A 17,197-nucleotide genomic window follows, 5' to 3' on the forward strand; every position below is an offset into this window, starting at 1 on the left:
AGAGAGATGCCACTTTCACTTCCCTGGGTCAGCTAATTATGCAAAATAGCATTTTATTAGAAATCTGTTATATTTGTGGCAGAACAGCACTCAAGCATATGCCAGATCTTCCTTTTATTTCTCTTTTTCTATTTTATTTACTTGGGAAAAGTCTTTAAGGAAACATGGCTTTGCCTCACCTCTTGGACTATCTTGACTTCCAGTAGAAAAAAAAAGTGTTATCAGTTACCATGACAACCTAATTTTCCCAGAGCTCCCTGCTGTACCTCATTTGCACTAAACAGGAACAATCATTATTATTCAATGAAGGCTCTGAGAAACTTTTCTTTTTAATGGTTTGCAATATCCCTTGAAGCCTTCCTTTCTACAAAGTGATAATGGTTCTCTAAGGGAGATTCCATTGAGTTTTCCTAAGAGAATGTTACCTTTGCCATCTGTCCAGCAAGCACAGAAAGCATGTGAGTACAGCCCATGCTATCTTTACCTTCTAGGCATTTTTGGAGATTTCTACTGTAAGTAGACTCTGACTTAACCAAAAGTTCAGGTGAGGTTTTTAATATTTGTTAACTAACCATTTCTTCAAATTCTCTCACTTCTCTATAAGTACTAAAAGATGACTAGTTTATCACCAATATTTTATTCAAAATGACATAAAACTTTTCAAACTGGCTTACACAATGACAACTTTTAAACTTCGTGATGTCAAAAAGACCAGAGATAGAGTAAATTTTACTTGAGAATTGACCTAGAAAACATTCATTTATTTATCACTTTTTTCTTTGCCTTCCCCTGTTTCTATTTCCTTCTAAGGTTACTCTTCCTTAATGACACACAATGTCAGCCTATAGTTTCTAGAAACTCCATACTTTCTTGTTCGTGTCTGGCATAAAATGAATACATCTTATGTAGCTTCTAGAAAAAAAATCTCATAATCATTTCCCGCTTTGTTCTTTCTCAAGATTTCTTTGGATATTCTAAGTCTTTTGTGGCTCCATATAAAATTTAGACATTTTTTTAAATTTCTATAAAAAATGCTATTGGAATCTTGATGGGGATTGCATTGAATTTATAAATAGCTTTGGGTAATGTGTATATTTTAACAACATTAATTCTTCCAATCTATGATAATGGGATACCTTTCCATTGTTCGTATCTTCTTCAGTTTCTTTCATCAATGTCTTATAGTTTTTCAGTATACAACCCTATTGACTCCTTGGTTAAATTTATTCCTAAGTATTTCATTATTTTTTATGCTATTGTGAATGGGATTGTTTATTTTTTTTCAGATATCTCATTGCTAGTATTTAGAAATACAACTGCTTTCTGTATGTAGAACACATTGTCACAAATCCTGAACTTGACTAAATTAGTTAGTTCTAACAGCTTTTTGGTGGACCTTTATGCTAAGTTAGATAAAAAGGGACAAATACTGTATATTATCATTTACATGTGGAATCTAAAAAATCCAAAATCATAGAAACAGGGAGAATGGTGGTTACCAGGGACTGTGGGGTAGCGGAAATGGGGAGATATTGGGCTAAGGGTACAAGCTTCCTGTTATAAGATGAATAAGTTGTGGGGAGCTAATGTATAGCATGGTGATTATAGTTAATAATATTGGATTGTATACTTGAAATATGCTAAGAGAATAAATCTTAAATGTTCTCACCACAAAAAGAAATGGTGATTACATAACATGAATGATGTGTTAGCTAATGCTATCCTGGTAATCATTTTGCAATATATAATTATATCAAATCAACATGTATACTTTAAACTGACACAATGTTATATGTTAATTATATCTCAAGATATCTGGAAATGAAAAATACTTTTTCTCAGAACTAAGTAGGGATCCACAATATATGCATTAAAAAAAACAGAGAGCAAAAATCTTAAGAGTATATTGATCTTAAGAGCCTCCCTGCCCTGCCACAACATACACATGCACATATGGACTCTCATGCCTTCACTAAAACATGAGTTAAACTTCTATCTTGGATATTTATATGGTACTAATAAAAGACATCTCCTGAGAGAAGTTTGAGTAATTTCTTCAGCCATCATTTGACAGAATGTACATTATTTAATTCAGTATTTTTAAATATATTTTTATTGATTTCAGAGAGGAAGGGAGAGGGAGAAAGATATAAACATCAATGATGAGAGAGAATCGTTGATTGGCTGCCTCCTGCACTCCTACTGGGGATGGAACCTGCAACCTGGGCATGTGCCCTTGACCAGAATCCAAACTGGGACCCTTCAGTCTGCAGGCCAACACTCTATCCACTGAGCCAAACCAGCTAGGGCTAATTCAGTATTCTTTTTAGTAAGTTCTATATCAGGGGATAGCAAACTATTTCTGTCAAGATTCAGGCATGAAATATTTTAGGTTTTGTGGGCCATAGGATCTCTGTACCAACTACTCAATTCTGCCATTGCAACAAGAAGGTACCACAGACAACAGAAAATCCGAAAAGCATAACCATATTCCAATAAAACTTTATTTACAAGAACAAGGAAAAGACTGAATTTGCCCCATGTTCCTTAGTTTGTTGACCTTTACTCTGTATGATGAATTATAAAAGGAAATTTTTTTAAATGTTGGTCTTTGTACTTGAACTTGTACACTTCTTTTTATCTGTGAAAACTCCATAAACCACCTTGCTTTGCCCTTTCCTCTGCTACCAGGAAACTCAGAGCTAAATTTAGTACTCACTTTAGTTAAGTATTGCTGTTTGCTTTCTTTGTTATATGAATCTATATCTTCCTATATGTGTCATACCTCTGCTTTTATGCCACATAACTTTCTCATTCTGTGTATATTTTAATATTATAAAAATCTTCAAAATATTTTTGGAAATAGAGGAAGCCTGTTATATTTAAATCTTGTATCTTTTTATATCACACACACACACACACACACACACAGACCTCAAAGTCTCAGTATCTTTCAAACTCATTTTACAAACAAGCAAACTGAGACTCAGATATGACCATAATCATAAAACAAAGAAGTACTAGTTCCTTGACTTGCACTTTGGTCTCTGAACCCAGATTATTCTATAAATAGTATAACATAAATTAAAAGACAAATAAATAAATGTAGTCCAGAATTGTCACATTGCCACCAATCTGTTGTTCATTTTACCTTCAACAACACACCACTAGTCATCATTCTGTTTTTGTCCTTCCCTTTCTGTAGCTTATTTTCCTTTGATTTCTGCTACACCATTACAGTGCATTCTCACATGCCCATTTCTAATATTAAGTTTATTCTTATAATACCAGTGTTCTTATTATTATTCTAATATTAGTATTATTCTTATGGGCTCATCTCTAATATTGGTATTCACCTGTGCTCTTAAAGTCCTTTTGTCTCCCTTCTTGCCTTGCTCTTCAGTTCTATATGGACTCTGTAGCTTTCCTTATGGTTTCTCCCCTTACACCCTTACAGGGCCTTATTTCTACGTCCTGTTCCAAAGTCCTCCCTAGCTTGTGCCGCCACTTTCAGCCCTGATTTGCTGTGATCCTTCAAATGTTCTAGAGTACAGTTTCTTTTCTGAAATTTGGCTTTGATCGATGGCTGTCAATTTCATTCTCCCTCCTGCTCCTTTGCTTCAGTAGCTGCAGTCTGGGGCCATCCTTTTTAATAATATTAGGCTAAAAATGGCCACAGGCAGTCCTCATTATTGGCCTTAGTTGCCTTGGAAGCAAAAAATGCAAAGGAGAGAGAAAACAACCACACAGAAGTGTAAATCAAACAAATGCAGTCATGTTGGTGAGCACTGAGTTTATAGTTCATTGGCTTTTGCCACTACCACGTCAGCTGGAAACTGTATAAACCTCTCCAAAAGACAATTGCAAGCCTATAAAACACTAGGCATTAATGTGCAGTGAGAACACACTTAATGGAGAAACTCATAATACTCTCCCCATACTAGGCTCTCTGAGATTATAAAAAGGATACAGAGAAAACGAAGCATTTTAATTTATTTTTAGGGATGATTATCGGAAAGCTCTGCAACTCTATGATTTGGACATTTTCACCAGATATATTTTAATTTTGGTTTCGAAAATAACTGCAGTCAAGTATTTCTTTTTAATGCTAAAATTTTCCAAAAGACTTAGCCTTTTCAAGTACAGATTTCATTAGGGACCAAACAAGAAACTGAGCACATATTTCACTGAAATTTTCCCCTTCCCACTGAGGCTAAGAGGATAAACTAGGTTGAAAACAAACACTCTGAAGCTTTTCTCATACAGTTGAGACAAATTTGTCAATATCTGGTTAATGTTATTAAAAGTGAGCAAACTTGATGTGGGTACCAGCATTCATACTATGCTTTGTGCGCAGGGCATCAGTAAAGCAAGGCCCTGTGAAGGTATTTATTGAAAATATTATGAATTATATTTCAAAGAAAGCCTTAGAGTAGCTGTTTTTATAAGAACAAAAATCAGAATTTTCTATCATTGAATATTGTTTTTATTGAGGAACAGTGGCCATGGAGCTCTTCTTCCAAGGTAGGGTCTCCAGTATCGTATTTTTACCCATCCTGCATGTAAGCATGCATGCACACACATCTGAGCTAAGTAAAACTTATACTTTCAATTTTTGATTCATATGAATTTAAATTAAAAGTCATCCAATTAAGAGAATCACATTTCAAAATTTTCTAGTCCCATTGCAATATTACTCAATTAAAAAATAAACACAGCTCTGTGGGAACACTTCTGTTACATGAAGAAATTGATATTATAGCTTGCCTTATTAATAACTTTAATCCTATTGAGTATTTGAGACCCCGATTTCAAATTGCTTTATGAGTTTTCTTCAAAAAGTAAAGCTATGAATAGGAACCACGTTATTAGTAGCTAGTTTAAGAAGAGAGATGAAAATTTCAAAGAGGTGAACTGCCTGACTAAATTTCAGACATGTAGGCCCATGCCCTAACCAGGATTAAAAAGCATGTTCTCAGAACTTGAAACATCCTATCTAATAAAAGGATAATATGCCAATTAACCATCACTGGAAGCACCCATGGCCACAAGATGGTGGCGCCTAGTCCTCTCAGCCCTGCCCGAGTCCCCCAGTCCTGGGGTGGGGGGAGGAGGCTGCTGAGAGCAGGCAGCTTAAGCGGCCTGGTGGAATGCTTGCTTCGTCACCGCACCAGCACTGGCCAGCCCCCCAGGTCCGGAGCGGACACGGACAGGGACGGGGGCTGGCCCACAGCCTCTGCAGCTGAGCGCAGGCCCAGAGAGGAGACGGCGGGCCTGCCTCCCGCGGAAGCAGCGCGGGTCCCTTCCGCCTCCCATGGAATCTGCGCGAATCCCTCCATGCTCCAACAGAAGTGGTGTGATTCCCTCCCACCTCCCACGGAATCAGCGCAGCTCCCTCCTGCCTCCCGTGGAAGCAGCGCAGCTCCGGGCATTGCACTGCGGTTCCTGCCAGCTCCCGCGGAAGCAGCGGGTGGCCTACTGCGCAATATTGAGCAATGGGCTACTAGTTTAAAGATATTACGAGTGCATAAAAACAATGATTCCCTGATATCAGAGGTAGAACCCAAGAAGAAAACCTCCCAATAGACTGTTGGAAGAGTGTGAAATGAAAATCCAAATGGCCTTATGTTTTGTTTTCATTACATTAAAAACTTCCAGTTCTCAAAGCATTCTCACAGAGGAACAGAGAATCCAGTAGTCCAGGATCAACTATCTGAATTAATTTTTACTCTTGGCTTTTCCATATTAAGAAATGTGGCAAATTACTAAAAACAAAAGAATTCTCTTTACCCATCAATATCAATAGTTGCATCTGATAGTGGTTTGTGTTTCATTACAGGGAAAGAGCTTCTAAAACAGCCATCTGATTAAGTTTGAAAACATAATTGTTTACTTTGCTTTTTTAGTTTGATACATGACAACAATTGGGGCAGAGGAAACATTCATTTTCAATAAGAATTTTAATAAACTAATGGAGACAGATCTGAAAGGGACTCCTGACAAATTCCTAGATCATAGTGTTCAGTACTCATGGCTACATGAAAGTTATAATAATAACTTGAAATTTGCTTGCATTCCTTGTACATACACTAAAGCCATAAATATTGAGATTCTTGGAGAAGTATATGAAAAACTTATGGAACATTCAATCCAATTCTTCTCTCTGACAACAGCACTAATAAGCATGTTTATTCTTTTAAATGAATACCTCGGATATTTACTCATATATGCTCAAATATCCCCATTTATTTATATACCCTCAATAGAATACACAATCTCCAGATAGCAGTTACACATTCTAAGGCCTGCTCTCCATTATTTTGTAAACCTGTTGAAACACCGATTGATTTCACAGTGTTTAAAATGAAAATAACTGGGGCAGGAAAACGTTACCTTGCATTTCACTCTGTGTTCCTGACAGATATGCCTTCTTCTCCATGTGAAAAATATTCCCCTCTCTTTTTCTTCTCTCTGCAAAAGAATTGCTCTCCCCATTCCATTCCTTTGTTAATAGGATGTTCCTGTAATTGAAAAGAGGAATGGAAATTGATTTGACTTTGGATGGTGGGCACACAATGCAATATACAGATCATATATCATGGAATTGTAAACTTGAAATCTACATGATGCTATGAACCAAAGTCACATCAATAAATTTAATTTAAAAAAAGAAAAAGAAAGAAAAGAAAAGAGGAATGACTAAGCCTAGTGACCCAAGAGCTACCAGCATGTTCTCAAAGGGTTGGACTGTCAAGGGGAAGAAAAGAGCACCATCCTTTCCTTTCACATTCTCCTCTACAATTTAAGTGCCTTCTCTTTTTAATTTCCCTGTCCAGATGAAATACTAGATAGTACTTCTTTTTACTCAGTTTCTGCTTCTGTTGCCTGGTGCTTCTGCTTCAGCTGAGGTCACAGAGATGAATGCCCAGGCTATTAATCTAGTACAGGAAGCAGCAAGTCCCCTCTCTAATTATGATGTATAATAACTATGAGTTAAGAGGAAATCTTCTGCTTTGTGCTTTATTAACTACACTTCACTTTTTATACTTACCAAACTTAGCCCAACTTAGAAATCTATCAATATTTCTTTTCTTCCTATTATCTCCTCTTCCTTTTAACTAATGTGGAAACCACTTAAAATAATTAACTGGTGGAAATTGACTTTGACTATGGCTAGTTACTTTAAAGCCCAGTTTCAGTTCAATTCTATTTTCAGATGTATGATTCTTCTTAAGGCACAGGCCTGTGGACCTGCCTGAAATTAACAGTATAGAGCGGTGGTTCTCAACCTTCCTAATTCCGTGACCCTTTAATACAGTTCCTCATGTTGTGGTGACCCCCAATTTCATTGTTACGAATTGAACATAATTAAAGCATAGTGAGTAATCACAAAAACAATATGTAATTTATATATGTGTTTTCTGATGGTCTTAGGCGACCCCTGTGAAAGGGTTGTTTGACCCCCAAAGGGGTCACAACCCACAGGTTGAGAACCACTGACATAGAGCATTATTCTAGAAGTCCACCAGACTATAAACTCCAGGAAGAGAGAAACCATCCCTATCTCATTCACTATTATATTCCCAGGGCCCAGTGCTGTTAAGGCACTTGATATATCACTTCTGAGTGAATAAATAAATATCTTTCTCCAAGAAGCCATCAAAAATCATTCCAAGTAGTGTTTGTCTTTCTAATCTCACTGCACAGAACTAAATAAAGAACTTAAACTCAAGTGATATTTTATAGTAGGCTGTGAGGAGCAGGACATTCTGCATGATTAAATTATTAATATTGCTAATATTAGAAATGTTGTTGTAATACAAACATATTACTCTCTCATCTAAATCATAACCTACATCAGAAAATTAGAGGAGAATAGTCTCTCAGAAAAGCTGTTGTTTACTTATTATTACTGGTGTTCTACATATAAATATCCAAGCTCCACTTCATTGTGGGAGTAGAGTATTATTAGTACTCTGATTTCAATTGATGTTTAGTTCTTGGGAACATGTTCCTAAGAGGATTTCTAGTAACATATTGTGGGGAGTAAATTATGTATAATTATTTCCATAAGCACTTACTGACCACCATTTATGTGTAGAATAATATCCTAGGTCCTACTGAATTAATCCAACAATGAGGAAGGTAACACATTAGTCATTAAAGTAAGCAAAGAAAGTGAAAAACAATTTATCCACAATGAAAACCAGTGCACCTTTTAAAATACATTTTGCCCTATTCTTATTCAAACTCATCTTTGTAATAATTCCAAAACTTGTATGAAGTGGGAAAATGGAAAACTTGGAAAAGTTTACTATTATTCAGTTGGAGTATGCAAGCATGCTTGTGTTAATGCAATAACTACCTGCAATTATAAAGAAGTTTAAACTACTCATTATTCTATTATTTTAACTTTTTTGTTCCTTCTAAAGGGCTTGGATATTACCAGGTCCTGGAATTACTGCCTGTCTTAGCAGGAAACATTGGCAACTTCCTCATTGAGATAGGTATCTTCATTGCTGGTTCATTTTTATTGTCCTGGTTACCCTCCCGGGGTTTTCCCCAGCCTGAGCTCCGGTTGTCTGATGGCCCAAACTTGACTGGATTTCTTTTATACTTTATTGCATTACAAAGTCTAGCATGAGATTAGCTCGGTCTCAACTGTATAAAAATGGTTTGCCTTCTGCACTTCTGCTGTCTGAGACAGGCTAGCTGGACGGGAATGCAATCAACCTGAGTGGGCACACAGGACCACATACTCAGGCCTGTTATCTTTGATCTTATGCTTCATAAGTGAAGTTCAATGGGACAATGAAGCATGTCTCTGGGCAGAGAGTATATGTGGAAGAAAGAACAAGCTTTCTATTTTAATGCCTTTATGGGACATTTTTTGCGCTTTGTGAAAAAGAGGCCCTGCATTTTCATTTTCAACTGGCCTCTCCAAAGTATGTAGCCAGTCTTGCTCTGAGGAGAAATCTCTGAAAGTGGACTACAAACTACAATTTCCCCTAGAAAAACACACAAAAAAACTCCAGGTAACGTAATTTTTAAAACTGCTCTTTGAATACCTCAATAAAGTTTTGGTCTAGCAAATTTTTATGACAGCTACAGTAACTATCTAGTAAGGCAATTTAATTATCACAGGGTGTATTAATTACCATAATAAACTCCACTCCAATAGGACTCTAGGTAGACAAGTCTTCCAGCCTCAGGCCTCTCCTCATTAAATTGCAATTAGCATGATAAATGGGAAGTATAATTTTGCTGCAGCCAGTATTAGTCCTACTTACCAAGAGGTGACAGGGGAAGCTATCAGAGATAAGACTTAAAGATATTTAAATAAAAAAGAAAACAGTAGAGTTCCCTGTCATCTGCCCATTAGGCCAACATCTGTGTGCAGGTATACCTTACACATTTCTACTGTAATTGATGAAGACCTCAAATAAGTACCAATGTTAATATCAGTTAGAGTAATCTGGTGACTAATTGCAGTGTGTCATTGGAAGGTCATAATATCTGTGAGAATTCAAGATAACTACACTCTTAACAAAGAATCAACTGTAAATCTTACTTATTTAAGATGGCGGCTATGGATGGCCTCTAAAACATGCTGTACTCTTAATCAGGTGATAATATATTGCACACTGGCCAAGGGTATAGCTTCAAGAGCATTGCAGAAGAAGAAGGCTTTATTGTATTTTGCTTTATTGAAACCTAAGCAAAGATAAACTACACATTTGATTTGGATCTGTTGCAATATGCTATAAACTACAGAGATCAGATTCTAGGAGAATCCCTCTACCCTTGCAGCAAAGTCACTTTTTTTTTTTTTTGCATACTCACTTTTAATCTGAGTTTCTTTAAATGAGTTTCTGTCCCCTAATATCAAATATTCTCCAAGATAAGCTGTTTTGAAAATTGCCATTTTAATAAATGAATTCTCAAGAGAAGGATAGCTTACTCAAAATACCATATCCAACTCTGCTAGTATTTTAAATTATTTTTTGAAAGTAGCATCTACTATATTTGATTTTACTTGGTCAGCACTACAAAGGATGGTTATTTTTCCTTCTTTGTTCTCATTCAAACATTTGATCAACTATAACCAAGGGTGTGAAATATCTATACACTGAAATATGTAGGATACTGAGGAAAAAAACTGAAGAAGACACGAATACATGGAAAGACATCCTGTGTTCATGGATCAGAAGACAATTATTATTAAAATGCTCATACTACCCATAGCCATCTGTAGCTTCAATGTAATCCCTATCAAAATCCTAATGCCATTTTTAACAGAATTAGAAAAAAACAATTAAAAAATTTATAAGAAACCACATAAGACCCAAATAGCTCCCCCAAAAATCTGGAGAATAAAGAAAGCTGGTAGCTTACACTCCAGCTTCCTTCCTTCCTTCCTTCCTTCCTTCCTTCCTTCCTTCCTTCCTTCCTCCCTCCCTTCCTTCTTTCTTTGACAAAGGATCCAGAAACATACAAAGGGAAAGTGTCTTCAATAATTTTTATTCAGAAAATTGGAAATCCACAGGCAAATATTAAAACTAGACTGCCACCTGATACCATACAGAAAAAAATAACTCAAAATGGATTAAATACTGGAATATAGGACCTGAAACAATAAGATACATGGAAGAAAACATAGGCACTAAATTTATGGACCTTGATTTCAGAGGAGTCTTGGTGAAAATGATACCAAAGGCAAGGAAACAAAAAGCAAAATTAATGAATGGGATTATATCAAACTAAAAAGCTTCTGCACAGCAAAATAAACCATCAACAAAACAAAAAGGCAACCAGCTAACGGAAGAAGATATTTGCAAATGATACATACAACAAAGGGCTAACATCCAAAATATGTATAAAATTCTACAACTCAACAACAGAAAAACAATCTGATTTTAAAAATGGGCAGAGGACATAAACAGATACTTTTCCAAGGTAGGCATGCAGATGGCCAACAGATATATGAAAAAATTATCAACATCATTAGCCAGAAAGGAAACACAAATCAAAACCACAATGAGATACCACACCACACACATTAGAATGACTATGATCAATAAGACAAGAAATAACAAGAGTTGGAGAGGTTGTGGAGAAAAGGGAACCCTTGCACACTGATGACAGGATTGTAAATTGGTGCAGCCACTAAGGCAAACATATTGATTTTGTCATTAAATTCTGGAAAACTGTATGGAGGCTCCTCAAAAAAAATTAAGAATAGAGCTACTATATGACCCAGGAAGCCCTCTTCTGGGTACCTACCAGATTTCAAACTATATTACAAAACTATAGTAATCAATGAGCATGGCACTGAGATTAAAACAGAAACATAGATCAATGGAAGACAATTGAGACCCCAGAAAAAAAATACTATGCATATATGGTCAAATAATATTTAACAAGGGAGCCAAGAATACACGATGGAAAAAGGATGGTCTCTTCAATAAACAGTGCTGGGGCACTATCTGGTTTGGCTCAGTGGATAGAGTGTCAGTCTGTGGACCAAAGTGTCCTAGGTTCGATTCTGGTCAAGGTCACGTACCTTGTTGGTTGGAGGCTCCTCCCAGGCCTGGGCCCTGGTCAGGGCTCATGCAGGAGGCAACCAATTGATCCGTTTCTCTCACATTGATGTCTTTCTGTATTTCCCTCTCTCTTCCAATCTTTCTAAAAGATCAATGAAAAAATATGCCCAGGTGAGGCTTAAAAAAATAATGCTGAGGAAAACTGCATACCTACATGCAGAAGAAAAAAAATAGGACCCTATCTACACTCATAAAGATTAACTCAATGTAGGGTAAGGACTTAAATGTAGCCTGAACCCATAAAATTCCTAGACTAAAACTTAGAGGAAAATGTCCTTTGATGTTGTTCTTGACAATGGCAATGGCTTTTTTTGATATGACACCAAAAAACACAAACAACAAAAACAAAATTCACCAAGTAACTACATCAAACTAAAAACTTTCTGCATAGCAGAAGAAATTAACAAAATAAAAATACAGGATGCAGAATGGGAGAAAATATTTATAAATCATATATCTGATGAGCAGTTAATATCCAAAATATATAAGGTAGTCACACAGCTCAATAGCAAAAACAATAATCTGATTTATTGTTTAAATGTATCTTTATTGTTGAAAGTATTACACATGTCCCCTTTGTTTTTTGCCCATTGACCCCCTCCACCCCACACCCATCCCTCCTAAGCCTTCACCACATTATTGTCTGTGTTCAAGGGCTATGCATATATGCATATTGTTCCCTGGTTAATCTCTCCCACCCCCTACCCACTGCAATCAGATTTAAATGGGCAAAGAACATGAATAGACATTTTTTCTAAGATATACAAATGACCAACAAGTACAGGAAAAGTTGTTCAACATCACTAATCATCAGGGACATGTAAATCAAAACCACAATGATAGATCACCTCACACCTATTAGAATAGCTGTTATCAAAAAGGCAAGAGAAGAGTGCTGGTGAGGACGTAAAGAAATGGGGTCCCTTATGCAATGTTGATGGGAATATAAATTTCCACTGTGGAAAACAGTATTGAGGTTTCTCAAGAAATTAAAATAGAACTACCATATGATCCAGCAATCTCACTTCTGGGTATTTATTCAAAGGAAATGAAAACAGAATTTCAAAGATATATCTGCACTCCCAAGTTTAATGCAGTATGATTCACAATAGTCAAAATATAGAAATGACTCAAGTTTCTATCAACAGATAAATGGATAAAGAAAATGTAGTATATATTTACAGGGGGATATTACTCAGCCATGAGAAAGAAGGAATAACATGAGTGGACCTTGAGGGCATTATGCAAAGTGAAAAAAGTCAGACAGAGAAAGCCAGATACTGTATGATCTCACTTATATGTGGTACAATCTAAAAGTAGAATGGGTGTTTCCAGGGGCTCACAGTTGAGGGAAATGAGAAGTTGGTCAAAGGGTACAAACTTTCAATTATAAGATGAATAAGTTCCCAGGACCTAAGATACAGCATGGTGAATATAACAGACAATACTGTACTGTGTACTCAAAAGTTGCCATGAGAGTAGAGCTTTAATAATCTCACCATAACAACAAAAACAAAATGGCAATTATGTGAGGTGATAGAAGTGTTAACTAACCCTATTTACCAAACATATCACAATTTATACATGTATCAAATCATCACATTGTATACCTTAAACTTACATGTTATAAATCAATCTATATATATAAAAGGCTAAGTGACAGACCATCTGACCAACCGACTGGCCAGTATATATGACACTCACTGGCAATTTAAAAATAAACAGTTGATGTATGCATGCATGATACATATAAAGTTCTCGCTGGTGCCAATCACACACATGTGTTTCAATCTGTCATTGTCGATCGTGAATTTGATTGACACTTCTATTATAGAGAAAGGGTGAATAGCAATATTAAAATATTCCTTCTAATTATTTTCCTTTCAATGTGCATGAATCCGTGCACCAGGCCACTAGTCCTATATAATAAAGAGATAATATGCAAATTGACCATCACTCCAACACACAAGATGGCTGCCCCCATGTGGCCAAAGATGGCCACCACAAGATTGCCTGCAGGGGAGGGCAGTTGGGAGCAATCAGGCCTGCAGGAGAGGACAGTTGGAGGGGACCTAGGCCTGCAGGGGAGGGCAGTTGGGGGCAATCGGACCAGCAGGGGAGGGCAGTTAGGCATCAATCAGGCTGGCAGGGGAGTGGTTAGGGGGTGATCAGGCTGGCAGGCAGAAGCGGTTAGGGGCAATCAAGTAGGCAGGCAGGTGAGAGGTTGGGAGCCAACAGTCCCGGATTGTGAGAGGGATGTCCGACTGCCCATTTAGGCCCGATCCCGGTTGGAGGTCCCAGATTGGAGAGGGTGCAGGCTGGGCTGAGGGACAACCCCCTCCCCGGCACAAATTTCGTGCACCAGGCCTCTAGTTATATAATAATAAACCAAGGAAAAATAAAAATAGGAAAGGTTCCATCACTAAATAGAGGCAGCTGTCTTGGGTTTGACTGTATTGATTAACCATTAATGTTTATTCTAGATGTGATAAAAATTTAAATATACTATTCTTTAAAACAAACCACAAAAAACAAAGTATCAGGACTGTCACATGTTACAAATGACCCCAAAGTCATTTGCCCTGAAATTTGTTTCTGAGATCTACACCCAGTTCCAAGCTCTGGACCAGTGACTCTATTAGCATATGCTAGAAAAAGTACCCAGCATTTTCTGTCAACTGTAATTTAAATATATATATATATATATATATATATATATATATATATATGTATGTATAATATATATATATTAAAATCTAATCAATCCTTTGCTATCTCAGTTCATTAAAGACCAGCCATGCTGAGATTCATCTTGATTGCACTCTTTCTCAAAAATTATATTACTTTTGTCATTAAATCCTGTCAATTTTGTCTCTGCAAAATCTGTCAAATTCTCCTCTTTTCCACTTCCACAGCCATAGTGGAAACTTGTCTCTATAGGTTTTGTTTTAGTTTGTTAATATTTGTTCCCTCACAAAATTGTCATTCCTAGCTTTGTTTTAATCTTGACATCACCCCCTATCATTATATCATTACTTTTCACTTATGGGAAGTTTAAATATTTTAATTAAATACAACTTCAAGATTAATGTATAAATTGTTTAATTGAATTATTGCTACCTAGATTATAAATTAACATAATTAGAATATAAAAAGAGTTAAAATTTTTTTTATCAAAAACAGACTTCTGCACACATTGATATTATGTCTTACTTTCAGCCTCAACTCTTAAAATAAAAACAGTAAAAAAATAAGAGAAGAATGAAGAATAAGATGACATTTATTATCCAAAGGAGCAGTTAATCATTTTAGGCACTGTACTGACTTTAAGTATATTTTCTCATATGGTCCTTATAAAAATTCAGTGAGTAGGTGATCAATCAAGTACACATTTTAACTATACTTTTTCTTCAACACATGAAGCGACAAACTGGTGCTTATTTGCTGATTTGAAACATCAGAACTTGTCTTGAAAATTTGCCATTTCTGGTGTCAAATGCCTCTAATCACAAACACCTCTAATGCTTCCTATAATTATTCTAGCTAAGCAGTGGTTCTCAACCTCTGGCCCTTTAAATACAGTTCCTCATGTTTTGACCCAACCATAAAATTATTTTCGTTGCTACTTCATAACTGTAATGTTGCTACTGTTATGAATTGTAATGTAAATATCTGATATGCAGGATGGTCTAAGGCGACCCCTGTGAAAGGGTTGTTCGACCCCCAAAGAGGTCACGACCCACAGGTTGAGAGCCGCTGACTAGGGCCTTATCTCTCTCTCTTTTTTTAATGGAATTCTTTATTATTTAAAGTATTACATATGTCTCCTTTTTTCCCTATTGATCTCTCCCGGGCCGTTCCCACCCCACCCCCACCCCCAGCACATACCCTCACCCCCCTACTGTCTGTGTCCATGGGTTATGCATGCACACAAGTGCTTTGGCTGATCTCTCACACACACACCCGACCCCACCCCTGCCTTATCTCTTTATATCCTACTAGAGGTCCGGTACACAAAAAATTTGTGCACCTGGGGGAAGCGGGGGGTCCCTCAGCCTGGCCTGTGCCCTCTCGCAGTCTGGGACCCCTCGGGAGATAACGACCTGCTGGCTTAGGCCTGCTCCCGGGTGGCAGAGGGCAGGCCCAATCCCTAGGTGCAGCCCCTGGTCGGGCTCAGAGCAGGGCCGATTGGGGAGTTGGGGCGCCGCCCCTGTCATGCACAGAGCAGGGTAGATTGGGAGGTTGTGATGCCACCCTCAGTCACGCTCAGGGTAGGGCCGATTGGGGGGTTGAGGAACCGCCCCCTGTTACACTCAAGGCAGGGTCAATGGGCAGGTTGCGGCGCCACCCCCTGTCATGCATAGAGCAGGGCCAATCGGGGTTGGGGCGCTGCCCCCTGTCACTCACAGAGCAGGGCCCATCAGGGGGGTTGGGGCTCCGTACCCTGTCACGCACAGAGCAGGATCGATCAGAGGGTTGGGGAGCTCCCCCCTGTCATGCACAGAGCAGGGCCCATCAGGGGGTTGGGGAGCTCCCCCCTGTCACTCACAGAGTAGGGCCGATAGGGGAGTTGGCACACCGCCCCCTGTCACACACAGAGCAGGGCGGATCACGGGGTTGGGGCACCGCATCCTGTCACACTCAGGGCAGGGCCAATGGGAAGGTTATGGCTCTACCCCGTCACACACAGAGCAGGGCCCGTGGGGGGGGTGGATTGGGGCGCTGCACCCTGTCACACACAGAGCAGGGCCGATCAGGGGGTTGGGGCACCGCAGCCTGTCACACACAGAGCCGCAGGGCAATCAGGAGGTTGGGGAGCTCCCCCCTATCAGGCACAGAGCAGGGCTGATCAGGGGGTTGGGGCGCCTTCCCCTGTCACAAACAGAGCAGGGCAGATAGGGAGGTTGTGGCCCTGCCCCCTGTCACACACAGAGCTGCAGGGCGATCAGGGGGTTTGGGCGCTGCCCCTTGTCATGCTGATCCTGGTGCTGGGAGGCATATTACCCTTTTACTATATAGAGGCCTGGTGCAAGGGTGGGGGCCAGCTGGTTTGCCCTGAAAGGTGTCCTGGATCAGAGTGGGGGTCCCCACTTGGGTGCCTGGCCAGTCTGGGTGAGGGGCTGAGGGCTGTTTTCAGGCTGGCAGGTGACTGAAGCTCCCGACTGCTCCTTTTTTTCCTTTTTTTTTTAGTCTGGTCCAGCTTTAGCTCTGAGGCTCCAGCTCTTAGGCCTCTGCTGCTGAAATCAGGTTTCTTTCCTTTGTTTACCTTCTGTATTTGAAACATTGTTGCGATCCTGCTGGCTGAAGCCCAGCGACTAAAGCAGGTTTCTGGGGTTTTGTTTAGCTTCTATATTTGTAACATAGTTGCTTAGAGTTGCAGCTCAGAGGCCGGCAGCGGCAGGCAGGGAACGTTGGAGTCCTCCATCACTGAAGCAAACAAGCCTCATGTTAGTTTCAAGCTGCCTGGCTGCTGGCCGCCATCTTGGCTGGCAGTTAATTTGCATATCACCCTGATTAGCCAATGGGAAGGGTAGTGGTCATATGCTAATTACAATGTTTCTCTTTTATTAGATAGGATTGGCCTTAGTGTTACA

The 17,197-nt window shown here is 38.7% G+C and overlaps 1 long non-coding RNA gene across 1 annotated transcript in view; it reads right to left on the minus strand.

The window, feature by feature from the left end:
• Positions 1 to 17,197, minus strand: part of LOC308511258 — an 808,460-nt gene that overhangs the window by 332,481 nt on the left and 458,782 nt on the right. Inside the window, exon 3 of the long non-coding RNA XR_013995460.1 lies at positions 6,394 to 6,521. This is a non-coding gene — a long non-coding RNA (uncharacterized lncRNA). The remainder of the gene's footprint in view (positions 1 to 6,393; positions 6,522 to 17,197) is intronic.

The sequence above is a fragment of the Myotis nattereri genome, assembly GCF_964212035.1.
Source record: "Myotis nattereri genome assembly, chromosome: X".
NCBI classification, from domain to species: Eukaryota; Metazoa; Chordata; class Mammalia; order Chiroptera; family Vespertilionidae; genus Myotis; species Myotis nattereri.